This window comes from Uloborus diversus, unplaced genomic scaffold, assembly GCF_026930045.1.
Source record: "Uloborus diversus isolate 005 unplaced genomic scaffold, Udiv.v.3.1 scaffold_254, whole genome shotgun sequence".
Lineage (NCBI taxonomy): Eukaryota > Metazoa > Arthropoda > Arachnida > Araneae > Uloboridae > Uloborus > Uloborus diversus.
The window spans coordinates 90983-107268 of NW_026558411.1; the positions used below are offsets into that span (position 1 = coordinate 90983).

Genomic DNA, 16286 nt, shown 5'->3' on the forward strand with positions numbered 1-16286 from the left:
GAAAGGTATTTTAAAGATTATTCTTTAAAATACCTTTAATAATACCCCTAAATAGACTTTTGATTTATTAAAGATAAATGTACCCTAGTTTCAGAAAAATTTCAGCCACACTTTGAGCCTCTTTGTTCCACAAATATCCCATCAAAATTTTTCAATGTTGATTGAAGCTCAACACAGAATAATCACTGTTTATTTTTTGGTGAATTTGATTTGTATTCGTTTTTTATCATTTTAGTTCATAGCAATATTTAATTCTATATTTTGCAATTGTGTTTTGGTTCTTGATTAGAAGTACGGAGCAGCACATCAAACTAAAAAAAAAATCTCCCAAATTTTATTGTCTATATGTGTATGTACCCACTTTTTTTTTTTTTTTGCTTGTTACTTATTGTACCCAAGGGGATCGCCAACTTCTTTCGAAGTTTTGAAGGGGTTCGCAAGGGGGAAAAGGATGGGAACCGCTGCTCTTTGTGTAGACTTAAATGTTTGGATTTTTTAAGATATACTTTAGTACTTTGCATGTAGGATCATGATCATGAAGCTTTCGAGAAGAAGAAGAATGCAGGAGGAAACAGTGAAAGGGTCAAACAAATCCAAAGTGGCAATGAAAATTAATTTCATGCAAAGAAAAATCAGCAGAAAAATCAGCAGAAATCTAAAAACTCCAATGCCCAAATATGTTTAAAAAAAAAAAAAAAAAAAAAACCTTTTATATTAAACAATATTTATCATGAAAGCAAAAATTACTTTATGTTTCATTTGATAGGCATCTTTAATTTTTTGAAAGTTTAATTTGGTTAGTCAAAGTTGTCAAAAAAAACTTTGCTTTAAAAAAAAAATTAAGTTATAAATATTCAGTTACTATACCAGTGGTTGTCAAACTTTTTCTTCTTGTGGCACCCTTTGAAGAATTAGAACCTTCTCACGTACCCTAGTCCATCTCCATTACTTGAGGTAAGTGTGTAAGGGTGATGCTACCCTAAGGTTCGAAACCTAATATCAATAAAGCTTTTGCATATTCAACAGATGGCCCACAAAAACTTAAGAAAAGAAGGGAAAAAACCTGGTGAAAATTTAAGCTTCAATTTGATTTCTGAACAGTTTTAGTAAAGAAAAGCGTTATTAAGAAAGTGGGCCAAACTCGGATAAAGATTACTTCATGCAGAGTCGAAGCCAAAAGCACCCCAAGTGCTATGAAACTAACTGGAAGAGGTTTTTAATATACGTTTGATAACCTGGGATGGCTTTATTGGTCTAAATTACCTTACTTGACAAACTCTCCTAAAACCCCTCCTAATGGACACCCCTCTTATGCAGACCATTTTTGATTCCCTGATTCCAAGGCAAATAACATTATTAAACCCCTTTCCTGCGGACACCCTTCTAAGGACAAAAAAAATGTCCCGTTAGTGTCCGCATTAGAGGAGTTTTACTGTATGTTGATTACACAACACTTCCCGGCACCCCCCAGTTTGAGAACCCCTGCACTATACTATTTTTTCAGTTTTAATAAATTCTTTACTATCCTTTATTTTTATTTATTTTTCCATGATAAAATTATCAGGATATCAATGAGAATATTGCATATAAAAAAAAAACAAGTTTTTTTTTTTTGAGTTTTTGATACAATTTTGATTTTGTCACAATTTTATGAATCCGTCTCTCCCTCAAGGCATGACATCACTTGTGGATGACCCTTTTTACAATATCATAACTGCAACTTACTAAATAATTGTTTTTTAACAGAATTACATAATGTAGTATATCTACTTGTATATTTTTAAATATTAATGAGACAACTGACTTTTGCTGTTGAGAGTGTGGTGAAGTGAAAAGCAATAATCATAAAGCTTGAAAATACAGCCGAGCACCATTTAAGCATATTTACTTATGAAATGTCTTATCTTATTCATCTAATAATATTTTCTCCTTCAACATTAATGACTTCTATGATCATTTTGTAAATCAAATCTTTGAGGAAAGAATAAATATAGGAAATTACTACATTAAAATCGTTTTTATGACGAAGTTAAGTTGTCGATCGAAGTATTTTAAGTTACTGTCATAGAGGTAGATTATGTTGTCTTGAACTAAAAAAGGAGTTTTGAAGGAATTAAATCCAAAACGAAGAAGTTTGAAGGGCCCTTCAAAAAAATTTCCTAAATGAAGGAGTATTGGAGAAGTTTTGAACAGGGTTGGCCTATTTTATCCACCCCGGAAAAAACTGTACCGGACAAAATGTCATTTTGTCCACTTTTTCAGTAAACTAAAAGTTTTTATTTAAAAATTTGAATTTTGAAAATAATAAATAATCATATAGATTGTTCCTATTCAAGTAATATTTTAATATAAAATAGCTTACATAAATCTATATAAATAAAACAAAGAATAGATGTGTGTGTGTATGTTCCCTATACAGATTCACAGTTTACGTTGGAACTCGACCAAATTTGGCAGGGAGGTACTTGGGCTCCCGAGAAGGAATGTATTGGGGTTTTCAAACGCCAAAAAAGAACCGAACTGTTTGAAATTCAATCTTAGGACATGAAAATAGCTCTTCCTACCCGAAATAATTATTCTATCAGTTTGAATTTGTCACCATTCCAAAGCCCGCGAAAAACACCCATAGAGTTTACTCACTTCCTTCAAATTTCTAAAAAAAAAGCTGTAAAATCACCGGGAAAAAATTAAAAAACATTGCTAACCCTAGTGGAACCGAAATTTTAAATCTTAAAATTATCATTTGCTTGATCTCATTTTAAATTAGCGTTCAGAAGGTTGCCACTTTTTTTTTCCTTGGCTGCGACTAAATAAAATTTTGTTTCGTTTTTGTTTTGAGGTATAAATTTCCCCTTTTGATTATTATTTAGTGATTTATCTTTCTTTTTTTTTAAAGGATTTTAGTTGTATTTATGGAAGGTTGCATTTAATTTTTTTTCAGGAAACCAAAACAAAGTTTGAAGGGCTCTTCAAAAAAAAAAAAAAAAAAACCTAAATGAAGGAGTTTTGAAGGAGCGAACGAACCCTGCTGTAAGTTGACCACTCTTGGGGTGCATTACTTTAGTGGTCAACTAATAGAGGTTGATTATATAGTATATAGGACTGATTCTGTACCTGAAAAAAAACGGTCTACTTTACATGTTTTACTGCATTATACAAAATCCTTACTAACATAATAAATGCGAAAGTGACTTTTGTTTGTTACCATAACTATAGTGCAGCTCTGGTTAGTTGAGATGTGACCTTGAATATGTTTACCTATTTTAGGGGAGTTGAGTGAAAAATAGAAACGTTGTTGGCTCGGATTTTAGTTGGAATATTTTTGAAAAACTACTAAGAAAGTTTCTCAACTCAACTTAGCGCCAATTACCCCTCCCTATTTACCGAAACAGAGATAAACATTGTCAGAGTCAGAGCTCAACTTCTCAGAGCCTCACAATACTCAACCGACCATCATGAAATTTGGTGTACACGTTGTCATGAGTGCCGGGGTGAACATAGGGTACCTTCCATTTAGAATAAAAATATTCCATGATTTTTATTAAATTTTAAAGAAAAATATAAATTTGCAATTATCTGATTGAAAAGTCATTTTTGTTCTATTTTGCATCATGTAAAGCCCTTAAATAGCTGCATAATGTGAACTTTATTCGGAGTTTAAGGGATAATTAGAAAACATTCAAATTGTATAGTTAAAGATAATTCCACGTTCTAAAACGAGGCTTATCTTCATTTTTGAATTATCGTCTGCTGTTTCTGGTCACAGAATTGAAATTAAATAACGTTGAATTCCTCATTCATAGCAAATGATATTTTCGTGAAGAAAAGTAATTGGTTTAGTTTTCATGTTTCTTTTTTTAAAAAAATGTATCGCCTTTGCTTTCTGCAGGTCTTGATAGCTTTTGTGGGACATAGAAGATAGGCTAAATTATATTAAGTAGATATACGTTGGTGTTAGTGAAATTTTTGACAGATTTTTATGAAGTTTTCAGAATTTTATTCATCAATGCAGAGTTGGTAGGGTTTTGGACGCTACGGTAAAAACCAGGGTAAATACCATGGTTTTTACTGTCCTGTCCAAAATCCTGGGGTCCAGAACTGTCCAAAAGTGTCCAGAACTAAATTTTTTTGAAAAACTTGCATTTTGTAAGGAAAAATAAAAACAACAAAACCTGTCAAAGTTATGTTTTGCATTGAATATTTATTCAATGTGAACATTCTTGTATAAATATATGTGTAACTTATTTATACAGCTGGTTCTAATCAAGTTACTTAGAAGTTGAGTTCTTCAGTATAAATTTCAATTTATTTATATATTTTTCTTCTGCATAATAATATTTTTGCTGCACCTAGATATTGCACATTTAATAACATTCCTTTGAGTTATGAATGGAACTGAAATTAGTTGTCTTGGTAGTGTTGTGATTTTTCTTTTATTATTATTCTACCAATTGTTACATGAGGAAGTTTTTATGTAATAGAGTTATTGGCATTTTTTTTAAATAAAATTTTTTGAATTAACATTTCAGAGAAAAATATTATCAAATGCTCATTAAAGTTTAATTATATTTATATTTCTACATTACAAATATTGCAGTAAATACAAATTGATTAGATTACACTCCTTTAGCATTAACATCCTTTTGGACAGTTTAAAACAGTTTTGGACGGTAAATACCACCTGTCCAGTCCTAAACCAGTTTTGGACAGTCCAAAACCCAACCTTGTTGATACGTAAAGATGATCTAAGTTTTGGGATTTTAAAGAAATCCAAAGAGGCCTAAATTTAAATTTTGAGTCATAAAATTGATCTTTTCTAAAAATTGATGGGAAATATTTAGAAAAGCCTGAATGCTGAACATGCAGTACTTGACACCATTTATTTTTGAGGTAGACCGGCAATGCAGCTAGAGTAACCTATAAATTGAGCTAAAGTACACAAACAAACTACTGTATACAGGGAAAAATGTATTTTGAATTCAAGAGAATGCAAGATGACAGTCACTGCATAAGAGACTCAAATACTCAAATATAGGGGAGAATGTTGTAGCTTGGGACACTGTAAATTTCTAAAAATCTATTTTTAGCTGCCATGTCTTTTGGAATCTCTAATAGTAACCTTCACCATTAAATTGTGCCATAGTAACAAACAGTATCAAAAGAGTTAAACTGATCATTTTATGAGAGAAAAAAAAATCGTGACTCTATAGAGTAAATATTTTCTTCAATTTTACTTCATTTTCAGTCTTTGAATTTGTAAAGCTAATCAACTGCATCTAGATTAACCACCATTTTGGTTTTTCTTAAATCACGTGGTGATTATACTCGGCACAGCCGAACATATTGTACCTCTTAGGATACGTCCAAAGGTGCAACATATGCATATTCTTAATAATTAAGATATGTTTAGGAACATGGAAAAATGTTGCAATCTGATGTATAGTCTTTTAAACACATTTAATATGTAGATAATAATTCATTATTTATTATTCATTACCATGAAAAAAAAATTTTTTTTTCATTTTTTGGTGCAAAATTGGTTCAAGTATATGGCTGTTTCCTGAATCATGAAGAGTGTCCCATGGTACAACAGGATGTGTTGTACTTTGGAACAGTTTGGAACTCTTACTGTAAATGGCTGGCTATATTTTATTTTCTAACTGTCTGAATTTTAAAAAATGTATTGCGGAGAAATATGTTGGGGGGTATTTTGATGTGACTTTTAGATTTTAAATTTGATTTCAATAATTGACATTAAAAATTAAAATATGAAAAGTGTCCCAAAGCACTCTCCCCTATAACAAAAATACATTATAGCGGTAACTTGCCTTTTATTTATACAGTTATGTGCTTCTAAGCGGCTGTTCATATAAAGAGAAGTCCAGTTTAACAGGGTTCGGATTAATGAGGTCTATGCCTGTAGTAATGATTGAACAACAAATATTTGTCAGTCATTTCTTTGTGTTTTCCGTGTTATCTAGAGAAAACTGAAATAAATTTTAAAATTTGTATATGTTCTGGCTTGCGAGATTGGCTCTGCTAAAAAAAGTTTGGGCACCACCACCCCTCTCTTAGGTATGTTATAATTATAATGATATGATGAAAGAGCACACCAAGGTCAAAAGAGCACAGCAATCCAAATAAAACTACTTGCTGGTCCCAGGGTTAGTGTCCAGTTTTGATACCTCCCCCCCCCCTCTTTAAATGGTAATTCTAGCTGCCCTAGTGACAAGAGGAGAAATAAAACTTAAAATTAAGCTATGAAAATTTTTTTGAAACTTATTTTTGGTACGAACTGCGTGTCACTTTTCAGATTACTTAGGGCTAAATTTCTGCTAAAACAAGTGAAGGAGCCCTATAGTCCTCACAATATATTTTTTTGTCTAAATGGTCTGAATTTCGTTTTAAATGTAAAAACCTTCATTAAATAAGGTATAATGTGCCTCGAGCGAAGGAGGATCAAAGGGGATATAATTCAGTTGTTTAACTTTATAAAAATGAGAGCTGTTGATGGTTTAACTTTTTTCACGGAAAGCAGGACAAGAGGTGATTGTTTTCAGCTATCCAAATCTCAGGCTAGTCTGGAAACAAGGGGAAAAAATACTACTTTAGTAGGTTTGTGGCACTTGGAGCAGTTTACCGGAAGAATAAGCAAGAATTGGATAACTTTAAGAGGGTCATTCAGCTTCATCGGTGACTAATAAATTGACTAGGATCTTCCTAGCTTGACCCCATAGCCTGTTGATGGTCATCGCATTTATATAAATTGAAAATAAGTACTGTAGCTCACTACAAACGTCAAAACCTTGAGAATCACGGGACTGGAAAAGAGGGGACTTAGGCTAATTAATCCTAGTTATGATCCCTGGTAGAAATGCAAAAAAAAAAAAAAAAAAAAAAAAAAAAAAAAAAAAAAAAAAAAGAAAAAAAAAAACATTGACTTACGGGAATAAGCCTAGGAATTTTGGGGCATAAACTGGAATTTTGAGAGCAAACCAACTCTTATGTTTTTCCACGTTGATTCTGATCTTAAAACACGATTGCGTGAGATTTTTTAAGATGATATCACTGTTGAAAAAATCTTCTATGTTCTCAGATTGGAACAAGGTATTTTGTATTTAAAATTGTAATTGAATTAAAATTAAAAATATGCTGTTGAACAGTTTTTTTGCAAGAATTTCAAATTGATGGTTGATTTTGTACAAATAAATCATTTAAATGTTCAATTACGGATTTGTAATGTTAATAAAAGTATTAAACATTCACAAATCAATCAGTTAAGTATTTAATTGCATACCAATAAAAAAATAGTCAAGGGCAACTAAACAATCTATTTGGCATTATTTTTTTAGAAAAGAGTTACGTAATTTGCATTTGAAACTGTAAAAAGCATGAAAATTTTGAAATCGTGTAGGAAAAAAGTTAGCAAAGTTTTCTTTTCATTAAACTAATTGAAAATTCCCGGGATTTTACAAAATTTGCTTCCTGAGAATTCCGGTTTGTTCCCAAGAATAAACGCTTTTTTTTCTTTCCTTTGCAACGCAGGTAAAGAATTTGACTGCACAGGCCCTAGTTCAGCTCTTAGCTGCAACAATGGTTCAAAGTTGCTATTTGGGCTCAAGAAATGCAATGGCATTTCCCATGGAATTAGTTTTTTTTTTCCACCACTAGTAACATTCAAACACATTCTATTTATTTTTTTATATCTTGCAGTGTTTTATTTCAAATTAATTAAAAATAAGATTTTAAATGAATTATTTTCGTAGGCCTCTTTCAGATTCACTGCCCGAAATTTGATAGTCCATCGTTTTACATTTGGAAAACAATTTTTAATACTGGCTAAATAAGTCGTCGCCTGAAGAGCAACACTAAGATATCTTACTGTTGCTTTGAGGCGACGATATTCATAACCGCCCTTTTTAATTCCAGTTGGAACTAACAAGTTCAAGTAATCTTGAATTAGGAAAGTAATGCACGGATAATAACAAATTAATACCTTTGTGCTTGAAAATTAAATGAATAAATTTTCAACATTTTGATGCACAAAAATTGCAAATTACTGCAGAGACGTGTTTCGGCGTTACAAAGAACACCTTTTTCAATGCAAAATAGGGTGAGCTTTTGGATGAAAAGTCATCTGAAAGCTCACTCTTTTTTGCATTCAAAAAGTGTTCCTCACCGTAATGCGTGTCTGCAGTAATTTGCAATTTTTTTGCATCAAAACGTTGGTAATTCGTTCATTTAATGCAAGGATGTTTTATTTTCTGTCATGAAACTTTGATTTAAAATTTTTAACTTTTAAATTATAATCACTATTCAGTTCAAATGCACGAGCGAGTTACTCAAATTTAGCATTCAACCTCATTTATTCAAAATTAAAATAATGGCAAAAAAAAAAAAAAAAAAAAGTGAATTCCCAAGAGAACTCTATTGAGTTTCTGGAGCCAAGCTAGCAACTTTGGACCCCCATTGCAGCCGAACTAGAGCCTATGTAGTGAGACATACCTGGGTAGTGTGAATCAACCTAAATCAAGAATTTTGTAAAGATCCACAACCCTCAGCTTCTGTGCCAATCAAGCCCTGGGTCCATTACTCTAGCTTGAAAAAATAAAATTAAAATGCGTGAAAGCTAAGTTTTCGAAGTATTCAATACTAATGCCATTGACATTCAAATATGGTTTACTAGTTGATGGACATTCTGCACCACTCATATGCATCTTTTAAAATGAGGGACAGCGCGAACGCAGTCCCAGCTACCAAAAATTACGCACCCCAAGCAACCGCAATTTGCGGATGTGGCGAACGTCAACCCTCCGAAGTGCAATGAAGGGCCTCTGCTCGGGGGAGCCTCCTCGTTGATCAAGGCATCCCCAGTGCCAGGTAAGTATGATTGGAGAAACTACAATTTTGTATATATATCTCTTTTTACTTCAGAATAAACTGGTAAAAAAGATATTTTTCCTAATTAGAGTGCCGTTACTTGGTACAGGTAGACTCAAACATAACTATGATGATAAATACCATATCAAGTATTCTCCAAAGTTTGGGTTTGCTGATAAAAAAGTAAAATAAATATCAATCAGAAATTATTTCCAACCTAAGTAGCAATTTTAGGAGTTCTTCAAATCGCGTTTTTCCAGATTGTCAATAGATGGCGCAAAACATCTTGATGCATCCGCTGAGTAAGACTTAAATGGGGCAACCGGGCAACCTAGCTGGAAACCAATGTAAAAGCTACGCAGATCCTAATCACAGCATCACGGCACTGCTAGGTTAGGTTTGCCCCAACTATAAAATTTAAAGAAATTATCCTATCCCCGGCTGAACATTTTGAGATATAAGAAATTAATATTGGGAACACAAAAAGCAAAAAAAACATCAATATGTCGGAGAAACTGCTTTTAATTTAAAAGAATTTGGTTTTTCTCTGTCTGGAGGCATATTTGTGTTTGATTTCCACCATGCAATTGCAAGATGTCGCCAGAAATTATTCGAAAGGACTTCAAAAATGACCCAATCACAAGTGGATATATAGAGGATGAATAAATATCATTAAATCACGATGACTCAGTCAATTCTGAATGCGTAGAGTACGCTTTCTTCCTATTGTTGGTTTCAACAAACAAATAAGTTTTGCGTCTAGAACATGTGTAACACAGCTAAATCAAAAGAAAAAAATGATAAATTCTGGATTAGTTAGCGTCATATCACATTTTTGCAAAAATGGGAAAGAACTCTCAAAAGTTCACAGACGAATGTTTGAATCAACGAAGAACCGAGTTAAAAATTTAAAGCTGTGTATGGAAATCGTACTTTCTTACTTATACTCCTTGAAAGATGCTGTCGTAAATTGTCAAAGTTGCGCATTTTAGCCATTAGACAATGGGTTTTTTTTTTCCTTCAGTCAAAAGTAGTACTTTTAGTCACTGAAATTGATAGAACAAGCAAAGAAAATAACATGGACCCAGAAAATTCTTTCATTTTTCCAACAGTTATTTTTTAATAAATTTTTTTAAATGTCCGATTTTGTAAACAGGCAAATGATGCTCTTTGGTGCCGCGTTTCCACGTTATGATAATCAAAAAGCGAATTAAAATTGCGCTCTACGCTTGCTATCAAACATATCGTTGCCAATACACGTGAGTAAAGATGCGAATTAATTATATTGCTCTGTGAATGGCATTTCATCATTTGTGATGTCATCGGCAGGAAATGTAAATAATGAAAGAGCACCGATTTAAGTAATCTTTTAAAAATATTAAACTTAAACAAATTACTTAAAAAATGGTTAGATCCTATCTTTTTAAGCAAGTTCTTTCAGAATAAAATACTTTTAAAATTTTGGAAACGACCCCATTTTCTCTTTTATTTTTCACAAATCGCGTTCCTCTCCAGATTATAATGGTTCCGACTTTTGACGACGGAGTTGTTATAGCTATTTCATTTGTAACTCATACAAGCTTGACACACAATCGAGGCCATTGTGGTAATCGCAATTTTGAAGACTAAAGATGATATGCACTTCTTTTTAAACCGGGAGCAGCGCGAACGCAGTCCCGACACCCAAAAATTACGCGCCCCAACCAACCGCAATTTGCGGAAGTGGCAGCCGTCAGCCGCCCGTAGTGCAATGGACGGCCTCCGACCGGGGAAGCCCCCTCCTTGATCAAGGCATTCCCGACGCCAAGTAAGTATGAACGGAGAAAATTCGTTTTTTGCTAGTATCATTACACACTATTCTAGAAACTGGTAGTAAAGGGATTTAGTGTGGTTTGGTTGGCAAAAAAAAAAGTTGGCAGTGGAATGTTTTACACCAATAGATAACAAAACTTGAAAACACATTAGTGCGGAACTTGTTTTTATTTCTTACATTTTTCAAAATCAATTTCATGTATTTTGAGAACCCTCTTAATTCTCACAATTGAGACATTTTAAATTTTGTTCAAATAAAAGAAGGCTTTTTCCAAATTCTTTTCCCTATAATGATGAACTTTTTTAACATAGTTATAATCAGTAACCCTAAGGTAAACAGGTTATTACTTATATAAATGAGTAAGATTTATAATTGAAAGAATTTAAACAGTCACGAGAGTCAAGATTACGGGTAAAGATGTGGAACGCTTCACGATTTTGCGTGTCATCCTTGCGCATTGGCCCTGCTAATCTTCACTGTACTGTATCCTCCCAATTTGAGTACATGTTCTCGGGATGTGTCGTTCATGAACGAACGGGTCTAAAAGAATGGTTCCTCAAAATGAACGGATCAGGACGATCTCCTAAAAAGTGAACGACCTTTCTTTTAAACAGTTCAGAACATTGTATTGATGCACTTGTGATAAAAATCGAGATTTTTTTTTTTTTGATTACAACGACAATTATCTTCAAATTTTAAACTCTCAATCAATAGCACATTTCCTTTTTCTAAATCTGTATATATAAAATTACTTGTCCTGACTAACAATCAAAGCGCAGCCATAACTACTGAGGCTAAAAAGCTGAAATTTGGAACGTAGGTTAATTTTATACCGTGCGTGCTAGGAAAGGATTTTTTGAAATTTCAATTTTGTGATGGTGAAATATGATGGGGAACGTTCCGCACGCACATGCAAAATTCTCGAGTTCATGGTAGGTAGTAAATAATTCGAAATCTTACAAGAGTTACGAATATTCGAGTCGTACGAACGAAAGATGCTAATTAACGGAGATATTAATTAAAAACTCATTTTTTTACCCCTATTTGAACATGGGTCTATGCCAAGAAATGTTCCGATTCATTCGGTTTTTGTTCCGTTGAAAAGCCCATAAAAAATAATCATTTCAAAAATATTCGCAGGGACTAGAGCTTTGAACATCGAAAAATGACTACAAAAAAAGTTATAAGCGTTTGTAGTAAAAACTGATTTATTTCAAAAATAAATTTCTTTCTCCATTTTTTGCGCAAGATTAATTTTAGCTTGAAGAAAAGCTGAACAATATTATTTGTTGCCATTTATTCACGTTTTACACGCTTTTTTTCGTCCAAATAAGTAGTTTCTACGTTGGTTTAATTAAACACGCTAACAATAGGCTAAACAAAAACTTTCGCCAAGATTAATAATGTGCGAAAAAAAAAAAAAAAAAAAACATGTCTCCTATATGATAAAGGTAACAGTTTTCAAAGAGAGTCGACGGCTCTTTAAAATCCTCGTCTGGAATAAATGGCAACAAATAATATTGTTTAGCTTTTCTTCAAGCTAAAATTAATCTCTCAAAAAATGGAGGAAAAAATTTCTTTTTGAAATAAATTAATTTTTACTTCAAACGCTTATGACTTTTTTTGTAGTCATTTTTCGATGTCCGAGGCTTTAATCCTTGCGGATATTTTTGAAATGATTATTTTTTATGGGCTTTCCAACGGTATAAAAAACGAACAAATTGCACCATTTCTTGACGTATACGTATGTTCAAGTGGACGAAAAATTGAGTTTTTAATTAATGTCTCCGTTGATTAGCGTCCTACTTGGTTGAGGCTGGGATATTTGTGACCCTCGTCAAATTTCGAATTTTGAAATACCTGGTTCGACTCTGAACTCGAGCCCGTTCCTGAGAATTCCGCATATAAGTGCCTAACGTTCCCCGTCCCTTTTCACCCCCTTAAAATTGAAATTTTCAAAAATCCTTTCTTAGCACGTGCTTATGTTATAAAATAAACCAATGTTCCAAATTTCAGTTTTTTAGCCTTAGTAGTTTTGGCTGTGCGTTGATTGCCAGTCAGGCCAAGCTATTAGATGCAAAAGGAAGTGCGATATAACGAGAGGGGAAGTTTCTTCGTGAAAGGAAAATCTCACGTTTTTTAAAAGCTGTTGATGTAAATTTTCTGTAAAATGAACGTATTTTCATTATCATAATCGTATTTCACTTGACAAGTCGGACAAGTCGGAAACAAGTCGGAATAAAATCACGACGCATTTTTGAAAGTTCATCAATGAAATCAATTTGTAGCATTTTCTCCTGTGCTTGTTCGTTCTTCGTCTGAAGTACTGAATCCTAACGACCACTGATGACACAGAGAAACGAAAACGCTTATGGCACACGCACATTGCCATAAGCGATTCTTTCTTTTCCTGTGCAGCGGCAGACACAAATATTCCCTTTCTCCCTACAGTAGAAAGTGAACTCCGTAGATTTTTCCCTATCTAGTGAAGTCAAGAAACGGCAAAGTTTTTAGCCTACCTTCCCAGTAACAGTCAGAGAAAGAAGAAAAAAAGCATGAAAGAAGGCTTAATGCACCTTGAAAATATTACAAAAAACAAAAAAAAAAAAAAAAAGTGAAAAATAAACAATTTTTGCTATGGGATAATGTATCCCTAGGGATCAAGTACCCCTGTCTCCCCTATAATATAAATTCTGACATTTTGAATTCAAATTATGTTTTTCGCAATCACGAGTTGCAAGAGAACCCTACTCATTGGGGTCTATTTCTAGAAAAAGCCCTCTCCCCAAGCCTGCTCCTTCTCCTGGGCGGTTCCGTGTGTGTACGTGTTTAAAGTTGTGCGTGTGTGTATGTGTGTATGTAGGACATGGACGCCACCGCCCAGGAGGAGAGGATTCTGGTGGACAGTGGCTGCTAGTGGAGGCCCAGGAACAGAGGAGCAGCTCCTGCATGGGCCGGTGGACGACGGTGCTACAGAGGCCTATGGTCCAATCCGAAAATGGAACCAGACATCAAGAACGGTCAAATGAAAACGATTAGAAATCGTGATTGCTCAAAAAAAAGTAATTCGGAACTCCAGCGCTCGAATACGCTACCTTGCGGTGATTTATAAAACTGCGAATGCAACTAAAACTTTGCCACGTTGCGTTCCATGTTTGTCTGTTGACGTAAACACAGGCAGTTTGTTCTGAGTATTTATTAACGCAATCGATGTGTCTTAGTTTGCTTTCAGCTACAGAAATTAATTCGTCCCTTAGTAGTATTCTCGAGCTCCTCAAAATAATGTTAGTTTTCATTATTTCCTTAATAATAGGTGAAAGCGAAAATTCTGGATTAACAAACTTGGATAACGTCCTACAAGGTAAAAATTTTTATTGTTTTGTATGAATTTGTAAGAATATGGGAGTTTTTTTAATCTTAAATTAATTAAACTTACCATATTTTACAGCAGCATTTAGTTGGAATGGACAGTATGCAAAATATTTTCTTGAATATATTATCGTAGAACAAAATGAATAACCGAGAAAGAATTTACATTATTCCTTTTATTCTCAGCTGAAAGGTATCGCCAAATTTGTTTAGGGTTATAATTTTGGCATTGTGCGTGCAAAGTAGCCTTGGCGAGATTTCGCGTTTTTAGTTAAACCATTTTCAATTTTTATCATGAGTGGAATAAAATGGTAGTAAGATTACAGAATTCGATAAGTAAAAAGAAATAATTGTCAATCAACTGAAAAGAAAACTACCACCATATATCCGTGAGAATTTTGTTGATGATTTGCATAACATTACACAATTAAATCGTAACTCAGAAATTAGAAAAATCGAAACAGAAAATTTTTAAATTAACCGATTCAGGAATTCGAGAGAAATAACTCAGCTACAAATGGAAAACAATAAGCGCTAGCCAAGCAAGGCAAAAAAAGTATCATCTTCTTTCGATAACAATTTGTAATGTCATATTGAATTTTCTAGCATTAATTGTTATTCTTGTCAGACCACAATTATTATTTAGTTTTATCAAGAATTGATAAATATCGAATTCAACATCGTGGAAATAGCTGCTTAGAACTACGAACTACGTACTTTGCATTAATGTTTGACGTTTAGTAATGCTTCTTGAATTCTCATTTCTTTCTACGTGGGTCAGAATATCAACAAGACTTTGAAAATTAATTTAAAAAGAATAATGCGAAACAATCATACGTACGAACAAAAATCACAACACTTTTAGCATTTTCTTCGTTACCATGTGCGTTTGTTTTAGTTTTCAATTCCGCCATTAGACAGTGACTTCAGTGCCCCCTATAGTTCGTTGGAGTTGCGAATTAAATAAATATCGAAAAATTAAAAACTGGGAAGTAGGGTATTGAGATGGGGGAAAATGTCTGTCGTCGATCTGTCTGTCCCCCTCCTAAAACTTTTGAGCGAATAGTCCGATTCGAACAAATTTTTTTTTTGTTCGAAAGAATTCGTTTAGGACACCTCAGTCCGGTATTTCACTTTTTGATTTGAACTATTTTTTTGTTCAATTTTGAACAGTTCAAAAAATTAGTGCCTACGGGGAAATTCAAGGCAATTTCGAACTGTGAGGTAAATTTGCTTCAAACAAACTTTGTAGGAAAAAGCTTTTGATGAAAAACGTGTATATAAAATATCTTTTTGATTTGAACAATTTTCCATTCAATTTTGAACAGTTCAAATCCCCTAACATTAGCGCCTACGGGGTACTGAAAGTCAATGTAGATTCCGTACTTGAAGGCGGAATTACTTCAAACAAATTTTGTTGGAAATAGCTCTTGACTACCAACTCCAGACTCCGACTCCGAGAATTTAGGGGCACTTGACTCCGACTCAGACTCCCCATTTTCGTCTCGGACTTCATAGCTTTGGCAAAAATTTACACACGGAAGAAAAATGACTGACTCCGATTCTTGGATATTCGACTCCGACTCCTTTATCCCAAAATGAGATTGTCTCTGACTCTGCATCCATGGTTTTAACTGTGAAATAATTATTGTTAATATGACTTGTTTTTATTTTCACTCTAAAGTTTTAATTTAGGTATTCAGTTTTCAGCGGATAAACTCGAAGTCATTTATGTTTCTACACAAAAATATGCGAAGAAGATTTTTTTTTTTTTTTTTTTGACAATGAAAATTATTTCTTTACGTTGACATTTTATTGTTTTTATTTATTTTGGTAAGTGCATTGATTCATTTAAAAAGTCATTTTTTGCAACAGGGGAAAAAGAAACGATTTTTTTTTGATATGATTTATTTATTTTAATAAGCTTATTAATTTTAGTTATTATTTTTTTCATTTTGAAAGCGGTTAAAGAATTTTTTTTAAATGGCTTATTATTTGTTCGTTTATTTATTTATTTATTTTTGACGTATCCGGAAGAAAAATGACTGACTCCGATTCTTGGATATTCGACTCCAACTTCTTTATCTTAAAATGAGATTGACTCCGACTCCGCAGCCATGGTTTTAACTGTGAAATAATTATTGTAAATATGACTTGTTTTTATTTTCACCCTAAAGTTTTAATTTAGGTATTCAGTTTTCGGCGGATAAACTCGAAGACTCGA

General features: G+C 33.2%; 2 non-coding genes and 1 pseudogene across 2 annotated transcripts; all 3 read right to left on the reverse strand.

Moving 5' to 3' along the window:
* Positions 1-8727: 8727 nt before the first annotated feature.
* LOC129233214 (U1 spliceosomal RNA) lies at positions 8728-8888 on the reverse strand. Its single transcript, XR_008581435.1, has one exon. It is a non-coding gene; the product is annotated as a U1 spliceosomal RNA (small nuclear RNA).
* A 1645-nt stretch (positions 8889-10533) lies between these two features.
* LOC129233216 (U1 spliceosomal RNA) lies at positions 10534-10695 on the reverse strand. Its single transcript, XR_008581437.1, has one exon. It is a non-coding gene; the product is annotated as a U1 spliceosomal RNA (small nuclear RNA).
* Positions 10696-11106: 411 nt separating this feature from the next.
* Positions 11107-11225, reverse strand: LOC129233213 (U6 spliceosomal RNA; annotated as a pseudogene).
* Positions 11226-16286: the final 5061 nt, after the last annotated feature.